At 32.9% G+C, this 24,183-nt stretch overlaps 1 protein-coding gene and 1 pseudogene across 1 annotated transcript in view; both read left to right on the top strand.

Annotated features, from left to right (window-relative positions):
* Positions 1-24,183, top strand: part of LOC148952893 (uncharacterized) — a 448,257-nt gene that overhangs the window by 101,470 nt on the left and 322,604 nt on the right. The window lies entirely within an intron of this gene.
* The window catches only part of LOC148952902 (uncharacterized), a 22,841-nt pseudogene continuing 2,741 nt past the window's right edge, over positions 4,084-24,183 (top strand).

Genomic DNA, 24,183 nt, shown 5'->3' with positions numbered 1-24,183 from the left:
ACACCGATTGTCTACTAATAACCATATATGACGTAATAATTGATGAGACGTAATATCTAACACCGATTGTCTGCTAATAACCGTATATGACGTAATAAGTGACGACGTCACTTATGGATATACTAAATATATATACAGAGGGCTACATACGTAAGGAATTCTCCAAAGTTGATTTCCATCAACGGAGTTCGGAAGTTGATTTTCAGTAATATAGGGGTTCCAGCTCTAACGGTAAGACCCATGGTAAGACCATTCAGGCCATTGGAATGCTATGCGATACAGAGGTAAGACCCCTGAGGCACTAATTAATACCATTACTCCGGCCAGAAGGCCAGAATGACGCCATTTATCCTAGGTTGTAGCCAGGTCGTGTCTTACTATTCAAATTCAGAAAAAGCCAAAGGCTTTTTCCTGTTTGTAATTTTTATATTATAAAAAAAGGGACTAAACTAATAGTTATAACAAAAGAAATTTGGTAATAATGTTTTTCAACAATGATTTCTACTAAGCTTCAAATTTTCGGTTTTCTTTCAAATTACGTCAAAGAATATTCGGCAACGGGTGTAATTGTTAATAATTTATTTGTAGATTGATAATTTTATATTGCTTTTTTTTCTGTTTAGCATACACATATTGCCTTTTCCTTATTTCAGTATCCCCCACAACAACCCCTCTAAATTTCAGCTGCTCCTAAGACATTGCTGACGCATCCTTTTTGACAACCTGCATTAAAACAGTGTTTTTATTTAGTTGAACTTCCCCCTACGTATTTACTTAAATTTTCATCTTCACTCCCTTAGCCTTAGGGATATTAATAAGAAAAGGAGTGGTAAAAGTATTAGTCCTAGTTGTATTAGTAGTTTGCCCTTCAAAAAAAGTGTAATAGACAGAGTAATCCCTAAAGATGACAAAGAGAGAAAAAGACACAAACACACATTGAAAATTCAAATACATGAAAGAAAAAATCTTCATTACATTACATTAATACGAACAAACTCTAGTGCACAAATTGACGACCAAGGATTAGGAAAATTTCTTTGAAAACGGGATAAAGATTTATTATTACTAATATGTGGGTCTGCAAGCTTATACAAATGAATAATTTTATGGTTTCTTGTCCAAGGAGGCAAATGTAAAAGATGCTTAGCAAACCTGAAGAAGATTGATCGTAAGTGCTTTTTTTCTGTAACTCTAAAAATATTTCGAAAGGAGCAATGTAAAGCAGATGTGGAAGGGCTGTGGCGTTGTAGATGGATGCTAGAAGGTGATGTTGAAGCGTAATTTGCTTTTTACGATTCCAGCGTAAGAAATACTAATTTTACGCTCTATGTGATATATCAGCAAACAACGCGCGTGGTCGATAGATGCGCCAATTGGAAGGCCCAGGTACGCAATATGGTCTTTGGGTTTGATAAAAGAACCGTCCAGATTTAGGAGAGAAGGAGAGGATTTTCGCTAAAGAGGTCTTCTCAGGATTAAATGACAGCCCTATTTTTTAATATTCATCTTAGAGGATTTTGACATTCTGCTCAATGCCCTGGATCTTACGGCTGAGATTCAAGATGTCATCAGCATAAACAATATGAGACACATCGACTCCCCCAAGAATCCAAGAAGGAAGACTTTTTGCCTGTGCGTCCAGGACACTATTATTGAACATGTTTGGGGAAGTGGTAGCTCCCAGTCTAGTTCTTTCTTAACGAGGATGGGGTACTGAGGACTCACAGGCATATTCAAGGGATTCGAAGAGTTTGGCTGAACATAAAAATATACTCAATATTATTTGGATTGATGAATTAACGACTGCAGGGGTAAGCGGGGTGGGAGTTTTAAACGCACTCTAAGATTCCTATATAAATCCCCGAGAACACGGACAACTGATGGGTTGACGCCTTGGTTTGCCATATGAAGAAGCGTAGACGAATGAGTTAAGGAATTGAAGGCACGTTTAACGTCATGTCTGGCGAGGATCAGACTTTCTCCCCAAGTTTCAGCGTCGGCGAGGGCAGTAAAAACTGCTGTAAGAGTATGATAACAGCCAAAATTAGCCTGAAAACCGAAGTGATGTAGGGGAACGTAACATTTCAGTCTTAGCTCATCAATAAAAAGGAGATCGAAAAGTTTACAGATCGTAGTATAGACAGTGATGGGACGGAAGGAGGAACACTGCGACTCAGATTTTCCTTTCTTAGTAATCAGAGTCAGATCACCGATGCAGAACGAGGAAGGAATAATACCTGTATCAAATATTATTTGTATGAGAAGGTGACGCACTAGTACATAACTTCCGTTAATGATGTGTGGAGTGCTCACCTTGTCTATCCCACAAGACGCCTTCTTTTTGAGTCGAGATATGGCTTTTATGACAGCGTCACAAGTAACAACAAAATCAAGATCAGGATTTGAATGTTGTTGATCAATGAAGTTGTAAAACTCGTCACAAAATTGTGACTATAGAACAGGATCAGGGTCACAAAATTTATTTTTAAAAAATGGGATATCCATTGGGACAAAGGAATATCATTCGAGTCTGGAAAATTGGAGGAGATAGTACGAGGTAATACCTTATTGCTTTCTTTGTTTATTGCAAACCATTTGACAACCTGTAAGCACGTAGTATGATTTAATTAGTTTAACTTCTCCCTATTATTTCCTGAAATTTTCACCTTATTGTCCTTAGCCTTAGTAGCATTCCCAATAGTAGTAGTTATTGTAGTAGTAGCATTAGTAGTGTAGTACTTTTAGCAGTAGTGTTTAATTTGTGTGGTTTTTGTTGAATTCTGCCACTTTTTGGATCCTCCTTGTCTTATTTGTATTTTCGAGTCCAAAGATCTTGTAGCCTATGCCCTTTTCAAACTGAAGTTTTTGTTAATTAAACATTATTGTTAACATTGCTCTATCTATTACCTAAAAAGAAAACTGGGGTTCAGAAGAACGCCAAAAGAGATAGAATATTTCAGAAATTTTGAGGATTGTCCATTTAACTGAATCCTAAAAGATTTCTTCACTTTGTTCTGCGTACTTTCTTTGAATTAATATAAGAAATTTGTCAGTTAGGGGAGGTGAGGGGTGGCACTGTTCCTCTAGTAGTCCACCCACTGAATAATATAGCTTTTATCAAAGACTTTAAAAACTGACAGATTAATTTAATAAAATCTGATAAGCAATTTAATATTGTACTACTGTTGGAACAGATGGCTAAACATAAAAAAATAAAACCTAAAAAAATGCTGCCGTCTTAAACAAATAGGGATATACCCTACTCTCCCTGATTGAAAAAGTCCACTTTCTTTGGGGAGTTTATCAATGGATTAACGTAGTCAAAAAATGCTCTATCCTAGTCTAAAATTCAAAGAGTTTTCCACCAAAATGAATCTACTCAAAAGGAGGAGGAGTAAGGATATCATCATTATGCACAAGCTTTCAAATAATTATCGAACTTTCAATTTGCTCACAATTAGATCTAGCACATCAAGTCGAGGGTGATTCTGGGAACTCGTCAAATACCATTTTCGGGTATGGACAATTTTTTTTACTCTGTCAATTTTTTTATTAGACATTAGTGTTAACAATATTTTATCTATTAACGTAGTCAAAATTTCCATCCTAGTCTAAAATTCAAAGAGTTTTGCACCAAAATGAATCTACTCAAAAGGAGGAGGAGTAAGGATATCATCATTATGCACAAGCTTTCAAATAATTATCGAACTTTCAATTTGCTCACAATTAGATCTAGCACATCAAGTCGAGGGCGATGTGCTAGAGCTAATGGATTTGCAGCTAATGTATCAGGAGCGGCTGAGGGTATGGCTGCTACTTTCAGGGCTGCTACTACTACTATCATTACTGCTAATATGCAACTAAATGAAGAATTTCAGTGCACCGGGATCGTCAAAATGACATAGATGCGATATTCCAAAAACAGACCAGGGCACTAAGTTGAAACTTTAAAGTAAAGTTGATGGGGACGTACAACTAAGTATGAGGGTAATAAGTTGAACTTAACTTGGCATGCTGATGGGGATTTCGAACTAAATCAAAAGAAACTATGCATATCCAGATTGTCAAAAGAGTGCACCTGGAATGATTGGTATTAAGTTGAAATTTGTGGGGAATACTAAGGTGGTTGTCGAGCTAAATCAAACACTATGTGCTTTCAGGTTGTTGAAAAGTCGCATCAGCAATATCTCAGGAACGGCTGACGGTAGTAGGTTGAAACTTTCAGTGCCGCTACTGCTACTACCAAAATTTAACTACTGGTAGCTGGGACTAAGACTGGGACTAAGGCTGGGACTAAGACTTGTAGCTGGGACCGCTACTGCTACTACCAAAATTTAACTACTTGTAGCTGGGACCAAGACTATGTGCGGCTGTTTCTTTTATTACTACTTTACTTTTTAAATGTAAAAAAGAATAACATTGTCGACCTTAACTTTTAATTTACCATGTATTTCTTGTTTTATTTTCATTATCTATAGCTGATTTTTATTCAAAATTAATTGTAAAAAATTTTATGCTTGGGCTAGTTTATTGTTACACTTCGTGGCAAAATCAAAATTACGCATAAATCCATTGCCAATTGCATACGCTGTTCAGAATTTTCTCGAATTGAACACTGTTCAACTTTCAATCATAAAATTCTAGATTGACAGATCAGAGTCAGGAGTTAATGCATAATTTTTTTTATAACTAGAAGATGGAAGCTTGAAACAGTAGTTTTTTGTCTGTAGCATGAATCTGATAAAAGAATAGAAAAGGTAGTTTTAGTTCGGATAGTCCGGAACAAATTTGTAGCGGTACAAAGTTTTCTAGCTGACTTCCTTTCATTTTATTTTCCATTTCCGAAATAAAAGTGTCACGTCAAAGTTCAGAAAAACCCCATGTTGTTATTCAACTTTATTTTTGCTTATTGACAAATAGAGCAAGGATGAGTGTCGATCATAAGAGAAAAAGTCGATTTTGAAAAAAGTAACGATTCCGATCTTGGATTCAATTAAATAAAAAAAACAAGTTTTTTTTAACTGAAAGTATGGAACGACGTTAAAACTTAAAACGAACAGAAATTATTCCGTATATGAAAAGGGCTGTCCCCTCCTCAACGCCTCGCTGTTTACGCTAAAGTTTTTCATTGTTAAAAAAAATAGAGCTGTGAGAAAGTCAAACTTTAGCGTAAAGAGCGAGGCGTTGAGGAGGGGACAGCCCCTTTCATGCACGGAATAATTTCTGTTCGTTTTAAGTTAAAAAAAAATAGAGTTGTGAGAAAGTCAAACTTTAGCCCCGCACAAGCATGCTTCAGGGAATTGATAGTAGAGATGCCTCATGAGCTCCCATTGCCCACCCCTGCTGCCACCCACAACTTTTTTTACATAATTTATGTCTGTTTGTTGTCAGTGAGAATGAAAAAACAGGAATTTTGTCACATTGATGGATATTTTCTTGGATGGTTATGTGTGTTGGACAATTTATTTGATGTTTTTCATGGATGTCAACAGTAATTTATGTCTGTTTTATGGTTTTTGTCAGTGAGAATGGAAAAACAGTACTTTTCTCACTTTTATGGATGTTTCATGGATGGTTATGTGTGTTGGTCAATTTATTTGATGTTTTTCATGGATGTCAACATCAATTCATGTCTGTTTTATGGTTTTTGTCAGTGAGAATTGAAAAACAGGAACTTTCTCACTTTAATGGATGTCAACAACAATTTATGTATGTTTTATGGTTTTTGTCAGTGAGAATGAAAAAACGGGAACTTTCTCACTTTCATGGATGTCAACAGCAAATTATGGATGTTTTATGGTTTTGTCAGTGAGAATGGAAAAACAGCATTTTTCTCACTTTGCTGTCAGTCATTAATCAAATTGTTTCCGGGCAAAGTTTAGTAATGTTTGACAGGTACTGTTCAAGGAATAGATCCAAGTCATTAATGTCTTTGACTCGGAAACAATTCTACTGGTCGAACTCCAAAAGATATTCATAACCAAACGCCATGGAAACAATTCTCCAAGAAACATCTTAGCGATGAATAGATTTAGCGCGGGAATCAGGTTTCTTAGTAATTTGAAATGTGACAGCGCAAAGATGCCAAAAAACAAAAGGAACACGCTGAAATTACGTTTAGGGGTTATTTGGGCGAAATCGTTTTTAGACATTTTATGGAATTATTTCGGCGAAACAGTTAGAGACATTTTAAAAGATGATTTTAAAAGATGATTTTAGAAGAGGATTTGAGGGTGAAACTCTGTGGTCGTTATAATACACAAGTTGTATTTGAACAGTGTCGTGAGGTCCCCTACCCCGACCCCAAAGGGCTCCGATGCCCCCCACCCACCCCCGAAGGAAGCCTCCGGTCCGAATAGGTCCCTCAAGCACCCAAAGGACCAACCGGCCCTCACGGGCCCCCCAGAACCGCAAAAGCCCACCCCGGGCCCCGTCTTTACTTTAGGTGCGGTGTCTGAAACCTCGGAGTTGGGGTGTCGGGGTTGATATTTTTGAATTTTCTGAGTTGGAGTTCTTAGTCTTTCAAAGGTCTGTGTTGTCTAAAAAATATGAGTTGGGATGGCTGGTTTGCTATTTTTGACTTTTCTGAGCTGGATTTCTTACCCTTTCATAGGTGTGTGTTGTCAGAAAATTATGATTTGGGATGTGTAGTTTGCAAGTTGGACTTTTCAGAGCTAGGATTCTTACTCTCTCATAGGCGTTTGTTGTCTGAAACCTATAGTTTGGGATGAATAGTTTGCTATTTCAGGCTTTTATGAGCTAGGTTTCCTAGTATTTCGTAGGCGAATGTTGTCTGAAACTTATGATTTGGGATATGTAAATATCTATTTCAGGCTTTTCTGAGCTAGATATCTTTGTCTTTTGTCGGTTTGTGTTGTCTCAAACCTATGATTTGGGGATGGGTGGAGTGCTATTTTTTACTTTTTCGAGCTGGATTTTTTAGCCTTCCATAGGTGTGTGGTGTCTGAAACTTATGATTTGGAATTATTAATTTGCTAGTTCCAGCTTTTATTAGCTAGATTTCTTAGCCTTTCGTTGGTGTGTGTTGTCAGAGAATTATGATTTGGGATGTGTAGTTTGCTATTTCGACGTTTCAGAGCTAGGATTCTTAGTCTCTCATAGGCGATTGTTGTCTGAAACCTATAGTTTGGGATGAGTAGTTTGCTATTTCAGGCGTTTATGAGCTAGGTTTCTTAGCCTTTCGTAGGTTTGTGTTGACTGAAACTTATGATTTGGGATATTTAAATTACTATTTCGGGCTTTTCTAAGCTAGATTTTTTAGTCTTCCGTTGGTGCGTGTTGTCTGAAACCTAGGATTTAGGGTGTATGGGTTGCTATTTTTTTACTTTTCTGAGTTGAATTTCTTAGTCTTTCATAGGTATGTGGTGTCTGAAACCTATGATTTGGGATGAGTGGTTTGCTATTTTTGACTTTTCTGAGCTGGATTTCTTACCCTTTAATAGGTGTGTGTTGTCAGAAAATTATGATTTGGGATGTGTAGTTTGCAAGTTGGACTTTTCAGAGCTAGGATTCTTACTCTCTCATAGGCGTTTGCTGTCTGAAACCTATAGTTTGGGATGAATAGTTTGCTATATCAGGCTTTTATGAGCTAGGTTTCCTAGTATTTCGTAGGTGAATGTTGTCTGAAACTTATGATTTGGGATATGTAAATTACTATTTCGGGCTTTTCTGAGCTAGATATCTTAGTCTGTCGTTGGTATGTGTTGTCTGAAACCTCTGATTTAGGATGGGTGGATTGCTATTTTTGGCTTTTCTGAGCTGGATTTCTTAACCATTCATAGGTGTGTGTTGTCTGAAACTTATGATTTGCGATTGTTAATTTACTATTTCCGGCTTTTATTAGCTATGTCTCTTAGCCTTTCATTGGTGTGTCTTGTCAGAAACTTATGATTTGGGATGTGTAGTTTGCTTTTTGGACTTTTCAGAGCTAGGATTCTTAGTCCCTCATAGGTGCTTGTTGTCTGAAACCTATAGTTTGGGATGAGTAGTTTGCTATTTCAGGCTTTTCTGAGCTAAGGTTTCTTAGTATTTCATAGGTGTGTGTTGTCTGAAGCTTATCATTGAGTTGTGTAATTTGCTATTTCCGACTTTTCATAACCAGATTTCTTAGTCTTTCGTAGGTGTTTGATGACTAAAACCTATGATTTGGGATATGTGGGTTGCTACTTTTTTACTTTTCTCAGTTCTGGTTTGGTTTAATTTGAGTTAAGAGTTTAGAGTTTTTAGCTTAGCGTTTTAGCTTAGAGTTTTGTTTGGAGTTCTAGTTTAATTTAGTTATAATTAAGAATTTAGAGTTTTTAGCTTAGAGTTTTAGCTCAGATTTTTTGTTGAAGTTCTAGTATAGTTTAGTTTTAGTTAAGAGTTTATAGTTTCAGCTTCGAGTCATAGCTTAGAGTTTCTGTTAAAGTTGAAGTTTAGTTTAGTAATAGTTAAGAGTTTGGAGTTTTACCTTCGAAAGTTAGCTTAGATATCTATCTTATTTTAGTTCTAGTTAATATTTTATAGTTTTTTAGATCAGAGTCTTAGCTTAGAGTTTTAGTTAGAGTTATAGTTTATTTTATTTTTAATTAATATTTTATAGTTTTTAGATTATATTATTAGAATATGGTTTTAGTTATAGTTTTATTTTAGTTTAGTTTTAGTTAAGAGTTAAGAGTCTAGAAGTCTTATCTTAGAGTCTTAGCTTAGAGTTTCTGATACAGTTCTAGTTTAATTTTTTTATAGTTAAGATTTTAGAGTTTTAGCTTAGAGTCTTAGCTTAGTTTTTGTGTTCTAATTATAGTTTATTTTATCTATAGTTAAGAGTTTTGTGTTTTAAATTACAAACTTAGATAAGAGTTTTAGTTTAGTTTTAGTTTATTTATAGTTATAGTTAAGATTTTTGCGTTTTAAATGAGATACTTATCTTAGAGTTTTAGTTTAGTTCAGTTTTAGTTAAGAGTTTAGAGTTTTAGCTTAGACGTCGTATCTTAGAGTTTTTGTTAGAGTTTTAGTTTACTTCAGTTTTAGTTAAGAGTTTAAAGTTCTTAGCTTAGTGTCTTAGTTTAGAGTTTTTGTTGAAGTTCTAGTTTAGTTTAGAGTTTTATCTTAGACTGAGAATTTTAATTAGAGTTCTAGTTTACCTTAGTTTTACTTAAAAGTTTAGTGTTTCAGCTTAGAGTATTAGCATAGAGTTTATGTTAGAGTTCTAGTTCATTTCATTTTTAGTTAAGAATTTAGATTTTAACTTAGAGTCTTAGCTTAGAGTTTTTATTAGAGTTCTAGTTTAGTTATAGTTGAGAGTTTTGAGTTTTAACTTAGAGACTTAGCTTATAGTTTTAGTTTAGTTTAGTTTTACTTAAGAGTTTAGAGTTTTATCTTAGAGTCTCAGCTTAGAGTTTATGTTAGAGTTTTAGTTTAGTTTTAGTTAAGAGTTTAGTGTTTTTAGCTTAGAGTGTTAGTTTAGAGTTTTTGTTGAAGTTCTTGTTTATTTTAGTTTTATTTTAGAGTTTTAGCTTAGACTTGTATATTTAATTAGAGTTCTAGTTTAGTTTAGTTTTAGTTAAGAGTTTAGAGTTTTTAGCTTAGAGTCATAGTTTAGTTTTATTTAGAGTTCTAGTTTAGTTTAGTTTTAGTTAAGAGTTTAGAGTTTTACCATAGAGTCTTAGCTTAGAGTTTTAGTTAGAGTTAAAGTTTAGTTTAGTTACAGTTAAGAATTTAGAGTTTTAGCTTAGAGTCATAGCTTAAAGTTTTACTTAAAGTTATAGTTTGGTTAAGTTTTAGTTAAGAGTTTCGAGTTTTAGCTGAGTCTTAGCTTATAGTTTTTTTTAGAGTTCTAGTTTAGTTCAGTTTTAGTTAAGAGTTTCGAGTTTTACATTAGAGTCATAGCTCAGAGTTTTTGTTAGAGTTTTAGTTTAGCTTAATTTTTTTTACGAGTTTTACGTCTTACCTTTGAGTTTCAGTTAGAGATCTAATTTCTTTCAATTTTAATTAATAGTTTTTAGCTTTGCCATTGAATCTTAGATTCGAGTTTTACTTAGAGTTTTAGTTTAGTTTAGTTTTAGTTAAGAGTTAAGAAATTTATCTTAGAGTCTTACCATAGAGTTTTAGTTAGAGTTTATAGTTTAGTTTTAGTTAATAGTTTAGAGTTTTTTAGATTATATTTTTATATTATAGTTGTTGTTATAGTTGAAGTTTATTTTATTAATAGCTAAGAGTTTAGATTTTTAGATTATATTCTCTGCTTAGAGATTTTGTTAGAGTTGAAGTTTAGTTTATTAACTGTTAAGAGTGCAGATTTATAACTTTTAGTCTTAGTGTATAGTTTTTGTTATAGTTATCGTTTATTTTAGATATAGTTAATCGTTTGGAGTTTTACCTTCGAGACTTAGCTTAGAGTTTTAGTTTTGTTTTGTTTTAGTTTAGATTTTAGAGTTTTTTTTAGCTTAGAGTCTTAGCTTAGAATTTTTGTTAGAGTTCTAGTTTTATTTAAGAGTTGAGAGTTTTATCTTATAGTATTATCATAGATTTTTTTTTGAAAATCTAGTTTAGTTTAGTTAAGAGTTTAGAGTTCTACCTTAGAGTCTTAGCTTAGAGTTTTTTGTTATAGTTATAGTTTAGTTTAGTTTTAGTCAAGAGTTTAGAGTTTTTAGATTAGAGTCTTACTTAGAGTTCTAGTTTAGTTTAGTTTTAGTTAAGAGTTTAGAGTTTTATCTTAGAGTCTTAGCTTTTAGTTTTTGTTTAAAATCTAGTTTAGTTTAGTTAATAGTTTATATTTCTAACTTTGAGTATTATATTGGAGTTTTTTTTTGTTGGAGTTATACTTTAGTTTATCTTTAGTTAAGAGTTTATAGTTTTATATTACAGTCATAGCTTAGAGTTTTTGTTAGAGTTCTAGTTTAGTTTAGTTTTAGTTAAGAGTTTAGTGTTTTAGCATAGAGTTCTAGTTTAGTTTAGTTTTACTTAAGAGTTTAGAGTTTTAGCTTAGAGTCTCAGCTTAGTGTTTTTGTTAGACTTCTAGTTTAGCTTAGTTTTAGTTAAGAGTTTCGAGTTTTACCTTAGAGTCTTAGCTTAGAGTTTTTGTTAGAGTTCTAGTTAAGTTATAGTTAAGAGTTTGGAGTTTTACCTTTGAGTTTCAGTTACAGTTCTAGTTTAGTTTATTTTTACTTATGAGTTTGGTGTTTTACCTTAGAGTCTTAGCTTAGAGTTTTAGTTAGAGTTCTAGTTTAGTTTTAGTTAAGAGTTTAGAATTTAATCTTAGAGTTTTGTTAGAGTTCTAGTTTATTTTAGTTTTAGTTAAGAGTTTTAGCTTAGCTTAGAGTTTTTTTTGTTGTATGTATAGCTTATTTTATTTAAGATCTTCTAGTTATGTCCTTGAGTCTCGGTATATGGTTTTAATTATAGAAATATTATAGTTTAGATATAGTATCTTTTCGATAGTTTAACATTAGAGTATGATATTAGAGGTATTGTCAGTGTTCCATATTAGATTATTTATAGTAAAGAGTTTTTATTCTTAACTTCGAGACATAGCTTAGATTTTTAGTTTAGTTTAGTTTTAGTTAAGAGTTTAGAGGTTTTTTTTAGCTTAGACTCTTAGCTTAGAGTTTTTGTTAGAGTTCTAGTTTAGTATAGTTTTAGTTAAGAGTTTGGTGTTTTACCTTAGATTCATAGCTTAGAGTTTTTGTTTGAGTTATTGTATAGTTTTATTTAATAGCTTATAATTTTAGATTATAGTATTAGCTTAGATTTTTTTTTTATAGTTATATTTTGGTTTAGTTTTGGTTAAGATGTTCTAGTTTTTATATTAGAGTCTTATATTAGACTTTTTTTGAATTTGAAGTTGAGTTTATTCATAGGTAAAAATTTAGAGTTTTTATAATATACTCTTATATTAGAGTTTTAATTAGAGTTCTAGTTTAATTAAGTTTTAGTTAAAAGTTTAGAGTTTTATCTTAGGGTCTTAGCTTAGAGTTTTTGTTGAAAATCTATTATATTCTAGTGAAGACTTTAGACGTTTACCTTAGAGCCTTAGATTAGAGTTTTACTTGTAGTTTAAGTTTAGTTTAGTAATAGTTAAAGGTTTAGAATTTTAGTTTTTACTCTTAGCTCAGAGGTTTATTTAGAGTTATAGAATAGTTTAGTTTTTGTTAAGAGTTTAGAGTTTTACCTGAAATTCTTAGCTGAGAGTTTTATTTATAGTTCTAATTCTAGTTTAGTTTTAGTTAAGAGTTTTGATCTTTAAATTAAAGTATTAGATTAGGGTTTTAGTTAGAGTTGAAGTTTCGTGTAGTTTAATTACAGATAAGAATTTATAGTTTTATATTATAGTCTTATCCTAGAGTTTTAGTTAGAGTTATTGTTTAGTTTAGTTTTAGTTAAGAGTTATAGCTTAGAGGTTTAGCCTAGAATCTTAGCTTAGAGATTTATTTAGAGTATTAGGGTAGATTAGATTAAGTTAGGTTAGATTAGGTTAGGTTAAGTGAGATTAGGTAAGTCATGTTAGGTTAGCTAAGTTAGGTTAGGTCAGGCTAGCTAGTAAACATCTCTCCATGTTTAAGTTAGGTTTGGTTAGGTTAGGTTAAGTTATGTTAGGTTAGGTTAGGTTAGGTTAGCCTACGTGCGCATGCGTACGTAGGCAAACCTAACCTAACTTAACCTAACCTAACATAACTTAATTTAGCCCAGCCTAACCTAAATTAAACATGTAAAGATGTTTACTAGCTACCCCAACCTACTCTAACTTAGCTGGCCTAACCTGACTTACCTAACCTGAATTAACCTAACCTAATCTAACCTAACTTAATCTAGTCTAACCTAAAACTCTAACTAAATCTCTAAGATAAGATTCTAGGCTAAACCTGTAAGCTATAACTCTTAACTAAAACTAAACTAAACAATAACTCTATTTAAAACTGTAAGATAAGACTCTAAGCTAAAACTATAAACTCTTAAATATAAATAAACTAAACTTCAACCCTAATTAAAACTCTAATCTAAGACTTTAAGTTAAAACTCAAAACTCTTAACTAAAACTAAACTATAACTAGAACTCTAAATAAAACTCTAAGCTAAGACTTTAAGGTAAAACTAAACTCTAAACTAAAACTAAACTATGCTAGAACTCTAACTAAAACTCTAAGCTAAGAGTCCAAGCTAAAACTCTAAACCCTTAACTATAACTAAACTAAACTTCAACTCTAAGTAAAACTCTAAGCTAAGACTCTAAGGTAGAACTCTTAACTAAACTAAACTAGATTTTCAACAAAAACTCTAAGCTAAGAATATAAGATAAAACTCTAAACTTTTAAATACAGATTAATTAAAAAATAACTATAATTAAAACTCTAATATAAGAGTATATTCTAAAAAATCTTAATTTTTAATTATGAATAAACTCAAATTCAACTTCACAAAAAGTCTAAGATAAGACTCTAAGATAAAAACTCGAAACTCTTAACTAAAACTAAACTAAACTAGAACTATAACAAAAAACTCTAAGCTAAGACTCTAAGCTAAAATTCTAAACTCTTAACTAAAACTAAACTAGAACTCAAACTAAAACTCTAAGCTATGACTCTAATTTAAAACACCAAACTCTTAACTAAAACTATACTAAACTAGAACTCTAACAAAAACTCTAAGCTTAGAGTCTAAGCTATAAAAAACCTCTAAACTCTTAACTAAAACTAAACTAAACTAAAACTCTAAGCTAAGTCTCGAAGGTAAAACTCCAAACGCTTAACTATATCTAAACTAAACTAGAACTCTAACAAAAACTCTACGATAAGACTCTAAGTTAAAGCTATAGACTCTTAAGTATTACTAAAATAAACTTCAACTCTAATAAAAACTCTATGCTGAGACTCTAAAATAAAACTCTAAACTATTAACTAAACTAAACTAGAACTTCAACAAAAAAAACTCTAAGTCTAAGCTAAAACTCTTAACTTAAATTATACTAAGCTATCAATATAACAAAAACTATAGTCTAAGACGATAGTATAAAATTCTATACTCTTAACTACACTTAAACTAGAAGAGTATCTAAACGTCTGAGCTAAGACTCTAAGGTATAACACCAAACTCATAACTAAAACTCGATCAAACTAAAACTGTAACTGAAACTCAAAAATCAAACACCAAACTGTAAACTAAAACTTAACTAGAACTCTACCAAAAACTCCAAGCTAAGACTCTAAGGTAAAACTCGAAACTCTTAACTAAAACTAAACTAAACTAGAAGTCTAACAAAAACTCTAAGCTGAGAGACTCTAAGCTAAAACTCTAAACTCTTAACTAAAACTAAACTAAACTAGGACTCTATTCTAAAACACTAAACTATTAAATAAAAATAAACTAAACTACAACTATAAAAAAAACTCTAAGCTATGACTCTAATCTAAAACTCTAAACTATTAACTAAAGCTAAAATAAAGTAGAACTCCAACAAAAAAACTCTAAGCTAAGACTCTAAGGTAGAACTCTAAACTCTTAACTAAACTAGATTTTCAACAAAAACTATAAGATAAGACTATAATATAAAACTCTAAACTATTAACTAAAACTAAACTAAACTAGAACTATAATTAAAACTCTAATATATGACTATAATCTAAAAACTCTAAAATATTGGCTAAAACTAAAGTAAAGTAGAACTCTAAAAAAAAACTCTAAGATAAGACTCTAAGATCAAGCTACTAACTCGTAACTAAACTACACTAAATTAGATTTTCAACAAAAACTCTAAGCTATGACTCTAAGATAAAACTCTAAACTCTTAACTAAAACTAAACTAAACTAGAACTCTAACAAAAACTCTAAGCTAAGACTCTAAGCTAAAAAAAAACTCTAAACTCTTAACTAAAACTAAACTAAACTATAACTCTAAGCTAAGTCTCGGAGTAAAAAGTCCAAACTATTAACTATATCAAAACTAAACGAGAACTCTAACAAAAACTTTACGCTAAGACTCATAGTTAGAACTCTGCACTCTTAACTGTTACTAAAAAAAACTACAACTCTAAGAAAAGCTCTAAGAAGAGACTCTAATCTAAAAATCTAAACGACTAGCTATTAATAAAATAAACTACAACTATAACAACAAATCTAAGATAAAACTCTAAGCTAAAAACTCTTAACTCTTAAATAAAACTAAACTAGAACTCTAAGTAAAACTCTATGCTAAGACTCTAAGCTAAAAACTCTAAACTCTTGACTAAAACTAAACTAAAGTAGAACTATAACAAAAAACTCTAAGCTAAGACTCTAAGGTAGAACTCTAAACTCTTAACTAAACTAGATTTTCAACAAAAACTCTAAGCTAAGACTCTAAGATAAAACTCTAAACCATTAACTAAAACTAAACTAAACTATAACTCTAATTAAAACTCTAAGCTATTACTCTAATATAAAAAATCTAAAATCTAAGCTAAAAAGAAACTAAAGTATAACTATAACAAAAAACTCTAAGATATGACTCTAAGATCGAGCTCTTAACTCTTAACTAAAACTAAACTAAACTAAATTAGATTTTCAACAAAAAATATATGATAAGACTCTAAGATAAAACTATAAACTATTAACTAAAACTAAACTAAACTAGAACCCTAACAAAAACTCTAAGCTAAGACTAAGCTAAAAAAACTCTAAACTCTTAATTAAAACTAAACTAAAATTTAACTCTAAGCTAAGTCTCGAAGGTAAAACTCCAAACGCTTAAATATATAAAAAATAAGCTAAAAATCTAACAAAAACTCTACGCTAAGACTCTAATTTATAAATTTGCACTATGAACTGTTGCTAAACTAAACTTCAACTCTAACAAGATCTCTAGGCAGAGACTCTAATCTAAAACTTCAAACGCTTAGTTTATAATAAACTAAACTTCAAATCTAGCAACAAATCTATGCTAAAACTCTAAGCTAAATTTCTAAACTCTTAACTAAAACTAAACTAGAAATCTAAGTAAATCTATAAGATAAGATTCAATGTTAAAACAACTAACTATTAATTAAAAGTAAACTAAACTGGAGCTCTAACTGAAACTCTAAGGTACAACATCAAACTCTTAAATGAAGTTAAACTAAACTAGAACTCTAACAAAAACTCTGTGCTAAGACTCTAAGGTAAAACTCTAAACCCTTAACTAAAACTAAAATACACTATATCTATAATAAAAACTTTAAGCTAAGTTTCAGTTATAACCCGAAACTTTCAACTAAAACTTAATCAAACTGTAACTTTTATTAAAACTCTAATCTTTGAATCTAAGACTAACCTATAAATAATGGAATTCAACTAAAATAAACTTTAGCTTTAAATAAAACTCTAATATAATACTCTGAGTTAAAACTATAAACTATTAACTTGAAGTAACCTAAAATATAAATCTAGATGAAACTAAACTATGACTCTAAGCTATAAACTCTAAACTCTTATCAAAACATAAACTAAACTAGAACTATAAATAAAACGAAACTATGACTCTAAGCTATAAACTCTAAACTCTTAACTAAAACTAAACTAAACTAGAATTCTAATTAAAACTCTAAGTCTAAGCTAAAACTCTAAACTAAAACTAAACTAAACTATAACTTAAAAAAAAAATATAAACTAAGACTCCAATATAAAGACACTCGACTCTTAACTAAAACTAAACTAAAACTCTAACATACACTCTAATCTGAGACTCTAAGCTAAAACTCCAAAATCTTGAGTAAAACAAATCTAAACTAATATTCTATGCTAAGACACTAAGCTGAAACTCCAAACTCTTAACTATAACTAAACTATAACTAACAAAAACTCTAAGCTAAGACTATAAGTTAAACTATAAATTCTTAAATAAAAATAAAATAAAATAAATCTCCAACATAAACCATATTCTAATACTCTAATCTAAAACACTAAACTTTTAAGTAAAACTAAGGTAAACTAGAACTCTAATTAAAACTCTAATTCTAATATAAATCTCTAAACTCAACTAAAGCTTCAACAAAAACTCTAAATTAATACTCTAATCTAAGAACTCTAAACTATTAACTAAAACTGAACTAAACTAGGACTCTAACAAAAACTCTAAGATATGACTCTAAGCTAAAACTCTAAACTCTTAACTAAAACTGAACTAAACTAAAACTCTAAGCTAAGTCTCTAAGGTAAAACACCAAACTCTTAACTATAACTAAACTAAAACTAAACTAAAACTCTAAGCTAAGTCTCTAAGGTAAAACACCAAACTCTTAACTATAACTAAGCTAAACTAGAACTCTAACAAAAACTCTAAGCTAAGACTCTAAGCTAAAACTCTAAACTCTTAACTAGAAACAAACTAAACTAGAACTCTAACAGAAACTCTAAGCTAAGACTCTAAGCTAAAAACTCGAGACTCTTAACTCTTAACTAAAACTAAACTAAACCTCTAACTAAGACTCTAAGCTAAGACTCTAAACTCTTAACTAAAACTAAACTAAACTAGAGCTTCAACAAAAACTCTATGATATTACTAATCTAAAAACTATAAACTCTTAACCAAAACTAAAATAAACTAGAACTCTAACAAAAACTCTAATCTAAGACTCTAAGCTAAAAAACTCTAAACTCTTAACTAAAACTAAACTAAACTAAAACTCTAAGTTAAGTCTCTAAGGTTAAACTTAAACTTAAAAAGAATATATAAGACAAGAATAGAATCTGAAACTCTAAACTCTTAACTAAAACTAAACTAAACAAGACCTTATACAATCACACTGTGCTAAGACTCTAAGCTAAAAACCCTAAACCCTTAATTAAAACTAAACTAAACTCTAAATCTACCAAAAACTCTAAGCTAAGACTCTAAGCTAAAAACTCTAAACTCTTAACTAAAACTAAACCAAGCCAGAACTGAGAAAAGTAAAAAGGTAACAACCCACATATACCAGATCATAGGTTTTGGACATCAAACACCTGCAAATGACTACGAAACCTAGTTATGAAAAGTCGGAAATATAAAATTAGACACCTCAATGATAAGCTTTAGTCAGCATATACCTTTGAAATACTAAGACACATTAGCTCAGAAAAGCCTGAAATAGCAAACTACTCATCCCAAACTATAGGTTTCAGACAACAAGCACCTATGAGGGACTAAGAATCCTAGCTCTGAAAAGTCCAAAAAGCACACTACACATCCCAAATCATAATTTTCTGACAAGACACACCTATGAAAGGCTAAGAAACCTAGCTAATAAAAGACGGAAATAGCAAATTAACCATCCCAAATCATAAGTTTCAGACAACACACACCTATGAATGGCTAAGAAATCCAACTCAGAAAGGTCAGAAATAGGAAACCACCCATCCTAAACCAAAGGTTTTAGACAACACACACCAACAAAAGACTAAGATATCAAGCTCAGAAAAGCCCGAAAGAAAAAATTAAATATTCCAAATCATACGTTTCAGACTCCAATCGCCAAACAAATACTAGAAAATCTAGCTCATACAAGCCCTAAGCAGCAAACTGTTCATCCGAAACTAAAGGTTTCAGACAGCAAACGCCTATGAGAGACTAAGAATCCTAGCTCTGAAAAGTCTAACTTGCAAACTACACATCCCAAATCATAATTTTCTGACAACACACACCTATGAAAGGGTAAGAAATCCAGCTCAGAAAAGTTAAAAATAGCAAACCACTCATCCCAAATCATAGGTTTCAGACAACACATACCAGTAGAAAGGCCTTAATGACTCGTGATACCCACCCCTGCTGCCACCTACAACTTTTTTTTACATAATTTATTCAAGGATTATCGATCGAGTCTAATGGGGGTCAAGGTCAATCGATCTGTTGTTGTTTGGCCACGTGTAATGACATGAGGGGGGATTTACATAATCGGCGGGGGAATTATTGATTCACGAAAGGGGAATTAAGAAACAAACATAGCTTCTTTGTTGTTTGGCTAACCTAACCTGAGAAATTGATTTACATAATCGGTGGGGGAGAATGTATTGATTCACGAAGGGGAAATTAAGAAACAAACATGGCTTCTTTGTTGTTTGGCTAGCCTAACATGAGAAATTGATTTACATAATCGCTAGGGAATGTATTGATTCACGAAAGGGGAATTAAGAAACAAACATTGCTTCTTTTATCTTTAGGCGAACCTAACCTGAGAAATTGATTTACATAATCGGCGGGGGATTTATTGATTCACGAAGGGTAATTAAGAAACAAACATGGCTTCTTTGTTGTTTGGCTAGCCTAACCTGAGAAATTGATTTACATAATCGCTTGGTGACTGTATTGATTCACGAAGGGGGAATTAAGAAACAAACATGGCTTCTTTGTTGTTTTGCTAGCCTAACCTGAGAAATTGATTTAAATACTCGCTAGGGGAATGTATTGATTCAAGAAAGGTGAATTAAGAAACAAAAATTGCTTCTTTGATCTTTAGGCTAACCTAACCTGAGAAATTGATTTACATAATCGCTAGGGGAATGTATTGATTCACGAAGGGGAATGAAGAAACAAACATGGCTTCTTTGATCTTTAGGCTAACCTAACCTAACCCAACCCGAAACTGTTTTAGACATTTTATGGGAATTATTTCGGCGAGAACAGTTAGAGACATTTTAAAAGATGACTTTAAAAGATGATTTTAGAAGAGGATTAGAGGGTGAAACTCTGTGGTCGTTATACTACACAAGTTCCATTTGAACAGTGTTGTGAGGTCCCCTACCCCAACCCCAAGGGTCCTCATACCCCACCCCAACCCCGAAGGGTCCTCATACCCCACCCCAACCCCGAAGGAAGCCCCCGGCCCTCAAGGGTCCTCCAGACCCCCAAAGGACCCCCCGGCCCTCAAGGGTCCCCCAGACCCCCAAAGGACCCCCCGGGCCCCAAAGGGCCCCACCCCTCTTGGCCCCCAAAGGGCCCCTCCCTCTCCCTCCCTCCTCTCCCCCTCCTCACCTTCCCCTCCTCTCCTCCCCCTCCCCTCCTACCCCTCCCCTCCCCTCCCCTCCTCCCCATACCCTACTCCCCTCCCCTTCCCTCCCTCATTTTTTAATATTTTTTTTGTGCATTGAGACACAGAAGGACCCCCTCCCCCCGCCCCCCAGACCCTCAAAGGCCCTCCCCGGGCCCCCGTCTTTCGTTGATGTGTGTTGTCTGAAACCTATGATTTGGGGCGTATGGGTTGCTATTTTTGACTTTTCTTTGTTGGATTTCTTAGTCTTTCACTCATGTGTGTTTTCTCAAATCTATGATTTGGGATGGATGGTATTCAATTTTTGAATTTTCTGAGCTGGATTTTTTAGCCTTTCAAAGGTGTGTGTTGTCTAAAAATTATGATTTGGTATGTGCACATTTCTCTTTGGACTTTCCAGAGCTAGAATTCTTAGCCTTTCATAGGTGTGTGTTGTCAGAGACTTATGATTTGGGATGGTTAATTTGCTATTTCCGGCTTTTCTGAGCTAGGGTTTAATGGACTTTTCAGAGCTAGGATTCTTAGTCTCTCATAGGTGTTTGTTGTCTGGAACTTCTAGTTTGGGATGAGTAGTTTGCTATTTCAGACTTTTATGAGCTAGGGTTTCCTAGTATTTCGTAGGTGAATGTTGTCAGAAAATTATGATTTGGGATATGTAAATTACTATTTCAGGCTTTTCTGAGCTAGATTTCTTAGTCCCTCACAGGTGTTTTTTGTCTGAAACCTATAGTTTGGGCTGAGTAGTTTGCTATTTTTGACTTTTCTGAGCTAGGTTTCTTAGCCTTTCATAGGTGTGTGTTGCCAGAAACTTATGATTTGGGATATGTAAATTACTATTTTTGACTTTTCTGAGCTAGATTTCTTAGCCTTTCATAGGTGTTTGTTGTCTGAAACCTATAGGTTGGGATGAGTAGTTGTCTTTTTGACTTTTCTGAGCTGGAATTCTTAGCCTTTATTGGGTGTGTGTTGACTGAAACTTATGATTTTGGATATGTAAATTACTATTTCGGGCTTTTCTAAGCTAGATTTCTTAGTCTTTCGTTGGTGTGTGTTGTCTGAAACCTATGATTGGGGATTTGTAGTTTGCTTTTTGTACTTTTCAGAGCTGGGATTCTTAGTCCCTCATAGGTGTTTGTTGTCTGAAACCTATAGTTTGGGATGAATAGTTTGCTATTTCAGGCTTTTTTGAGCTAAGGTTTCTTAGTATTTCGTAGGTGTGTGTTGTCTGAAACTTATGATTTGAGGTGTGTAATTTGCTATTTCAGGCTTTTCTGAGCTAAGGTTTCATAGTATTTCGTAGGTGAATGTTGTCTGAAACTTATGATTTGGGATATGTAAATTACTATTTCGGGCTTTTCTAAGTTAGATTTCTTAGTCTTTTGTTGGTGTGTGTTGACTGAAATCTATGATTTGGGATTTAAGGTTCTTAGTCTTTCGTTGGTGTGTGTTGTCTGAAACCTATGATTTGGGATTTGTAGTTTGCTTTTTTGGACTTTTCAGAGCTAGGATTCATAGTCCCTCATAGGTGTTTGTTGTCTGAAACCTATAGTTTGTGATGAGTAGTTTGCTATTTCAGGCTTTTCTGAGCTAAGGTTTCTTAGTATTTCGTAGATGTGTTTTGTCTGAAACATATGATTTGAAGTCTGTAATTTGCTATTTCAGGCTTTTCTGAACTAAGTTTTACTAGTATTTTATTGGTGAATGTTTTCTGAAACTTATGATTCGGGATATGTAAATTACTATTTCGGGCTTTTCTAAGATAGATTTCTTAGTCTTTTGTTGATGTGTGTTGTCTGAAACCTATGATTTGGGATGGGTGGTTTGCTATTTTTGACTTTTTTGAGCTGGATTTCTTAGCCTTTAATAGGTGTGTGTTGTCTGAAACCTATGATTTGGGATGGTTAATTTGCTATTTTTGACTTTTCTGAGCTAAGGTTTCTTAGCCTTTCATAGGTGTGTGTTGTCTGAAAATTATGATTTGGGATGTGTAGTTTCCTATTTTAGACTTTTCTGAGCTAGGATTCTTAGTCCCTCATAGGTGTTTGTTGTCTAAAACCTATAGTTTGGGATGAATAGTTTGCTATTTCAAGCTTTTCTGAGCTATGGTTTTTTAGTATTTCATAGGTGTGTGTTGTCTGAAACTTATGATTTGAGGTATGTAATTTAATATATCCGACTTTTCATAACCAGATTTCTTAGTCTTTCGTAGGTGTGTGGTGTCTGAAACCTACGATTTGGGATGTGTGGGTTGCTATTTTTTGACTTTTCTGTGCTGGATTTCTTAGCCTTTCGTAGGTGTGTGCTGACTGAAACCTATGATCTGGGAATGAGTGGTTTGCTATTTTTCACTTTTCTGAGCTAGATTTCTTAGCATTTCATAGGTGTGTGCTTTCAGAAAATGATGATTTGGGGGGTGTAGTTTGCTTTTTGGACTTTTCAGAGCTAGAATTCTTAGTCCCTCATAGGTGTTTGTTGTCTGAAACTTCTAGTTTGGGATGAGTAGTTGGCTATTTCAGGCTTTTCTGAGCTAAGGTTTCTTAGTATTTCGTAGGTGAATGTTGTCTGGAACTTATGATTTGGGATATGTAAATTACTATTTCGGGCTTTTCTGAGTTGGATTTCTTAGTATGTCATAGGTATGTGTTGTCAGAAAATTATAGTTTTGGATGTGTAGTTTGCTATTTCAGGCTTTTCTGAGCTAAGGTTTCTTAGTATTTCGTAGGTGAATGTTGTCTGGAACTTATGATTTGGGATATGTAAATTACTATTTCGGGCTTTTCTGAGTTGGGTTTCTTAGTCTTTCATAGGTATGTGTTGTCTGAAACCTATGATTTGGGATGGGTGGTTTGCTATTTTTGACTTTTCTGAGCTGGATTTCTTACCCTTTCATAGGTGTGTGATGTCAGAAAATTATGATTTGGGATGTATAGTTTGATTTTTGGACTTTTCAGAGCTAAGATCCTAAGTCTCTCATAGAAGTTTGTTGTCTGAAAACTATAGTTTGGGATGAATAGTTTGCTATTTCAGGCTTTTATGAGCTAGGTTTCCTAGTATTTCGTAGGTGTGTGTTGTCTGAAACTTAATTACTATTTCGGGCTTTTCTGAGCTAGATTTCTTAGTCTATCGATGATGTGTGTTGTCTGAAACTTATGATTCGGGATGGCTGAATTGCTAATTCTGATTTTTCTGAGATGGATTGCTTAGACATTTATAGGCCAGTGTTGTCTGAAACTTATGATTTTGAATAGTTAATTTGCTATTTCCGGCTTTTATTTGATAGGTTTATAAGCCTTTCATAGGTGTCTGTTGTCAGAAAATTATGAATTGGGATGTGTAGTTTGCTATTTGGACTTTTCAGAGCTAGGATTCTTAGTCCATCATAGGTGTTTGTTGTCTGAAACCTATAGTTTGGGATGAGTAGTTTGCTATTTCAGGCTTTTATGAGCTAGGATTCTTAGCCTTTCATAGGTGTGTGTTGGCTGAAACTTATGATTTGGGATATGTAAATTACTATTTCGGGCTTTTCTAAGCTAGATTTCTTAGTCTTTCGTTGGTGTGTGATGTCTGAAACCTATGATTTGGGATGCGTGGGCTGCATTTTTTTACTTTTCTGAGCTAGATTTCTTAGCGTTTCATATGTGTGTGTTGTCAGAAACCTATGATTTGGGATGAGTGGTTTGCTATTTTTGACTTTTCTGAGCTAGATTTCTTAGACTTTCATATGTGTGTTGTCAGAAAATTATGATTTGGGATGTGTAGTTTGCTTTTTTGGACTTTTCAGAGCTATGATTCATATTCTCTCATAGGCGTTTATTCTCTGAAAACTATAGTTTCGGATGAATATTTTGCTATTTCAGGCTTTTCTGATCTAAGGTTTCCTAGTATTTCGTAGGTGAATGTTGTCTGAAACTTATGATTTGGGATATGTAAATTACTATTTCGGGCTTTTCTAAGCTAGATTTCTTAGTCTTTCGTTGGTATGTTTTGTCTGAAACCTATGATTTGAGATGGATGGAGTTCTATTTTTGACTTTTCTGAACTGAATTTCTTAGCCTTTCATAGGTATGTGTGTTGTCTGAAACCTAGGATTTGGGTTGGTTACTTTGCTATTTTTGACTTTTCTGAGCTAGGTTTCATAGCCATTCATAGGTGTGTGCTGTCAGAAAATTATGATTTGGGATTTGTAGTTTGCATTTTGGACTTTTCAGAGCTA

Source organism: Artemia sp. Qi Xiang Cuo, chromosome 4, assembly GCF_049724085.1.
Source record: "Artemia sp. Qi Xiang Cuo chromosome 4, ASM4972408v1, whole genome shotgun sequence".
In the NCBI taxonomy this organism is placed as follows: Eukaryota; Metazoa; Arthropoda; class Branchiopoda; order Anostraca; family Artemiidae; genus Artemia; species Artemia sp. Qi Xiang Cuo.
Note: the sequence above shows the minus strand (reverse complement) of the source record. Positions and strands in the feature narration are given on the sequence as shown.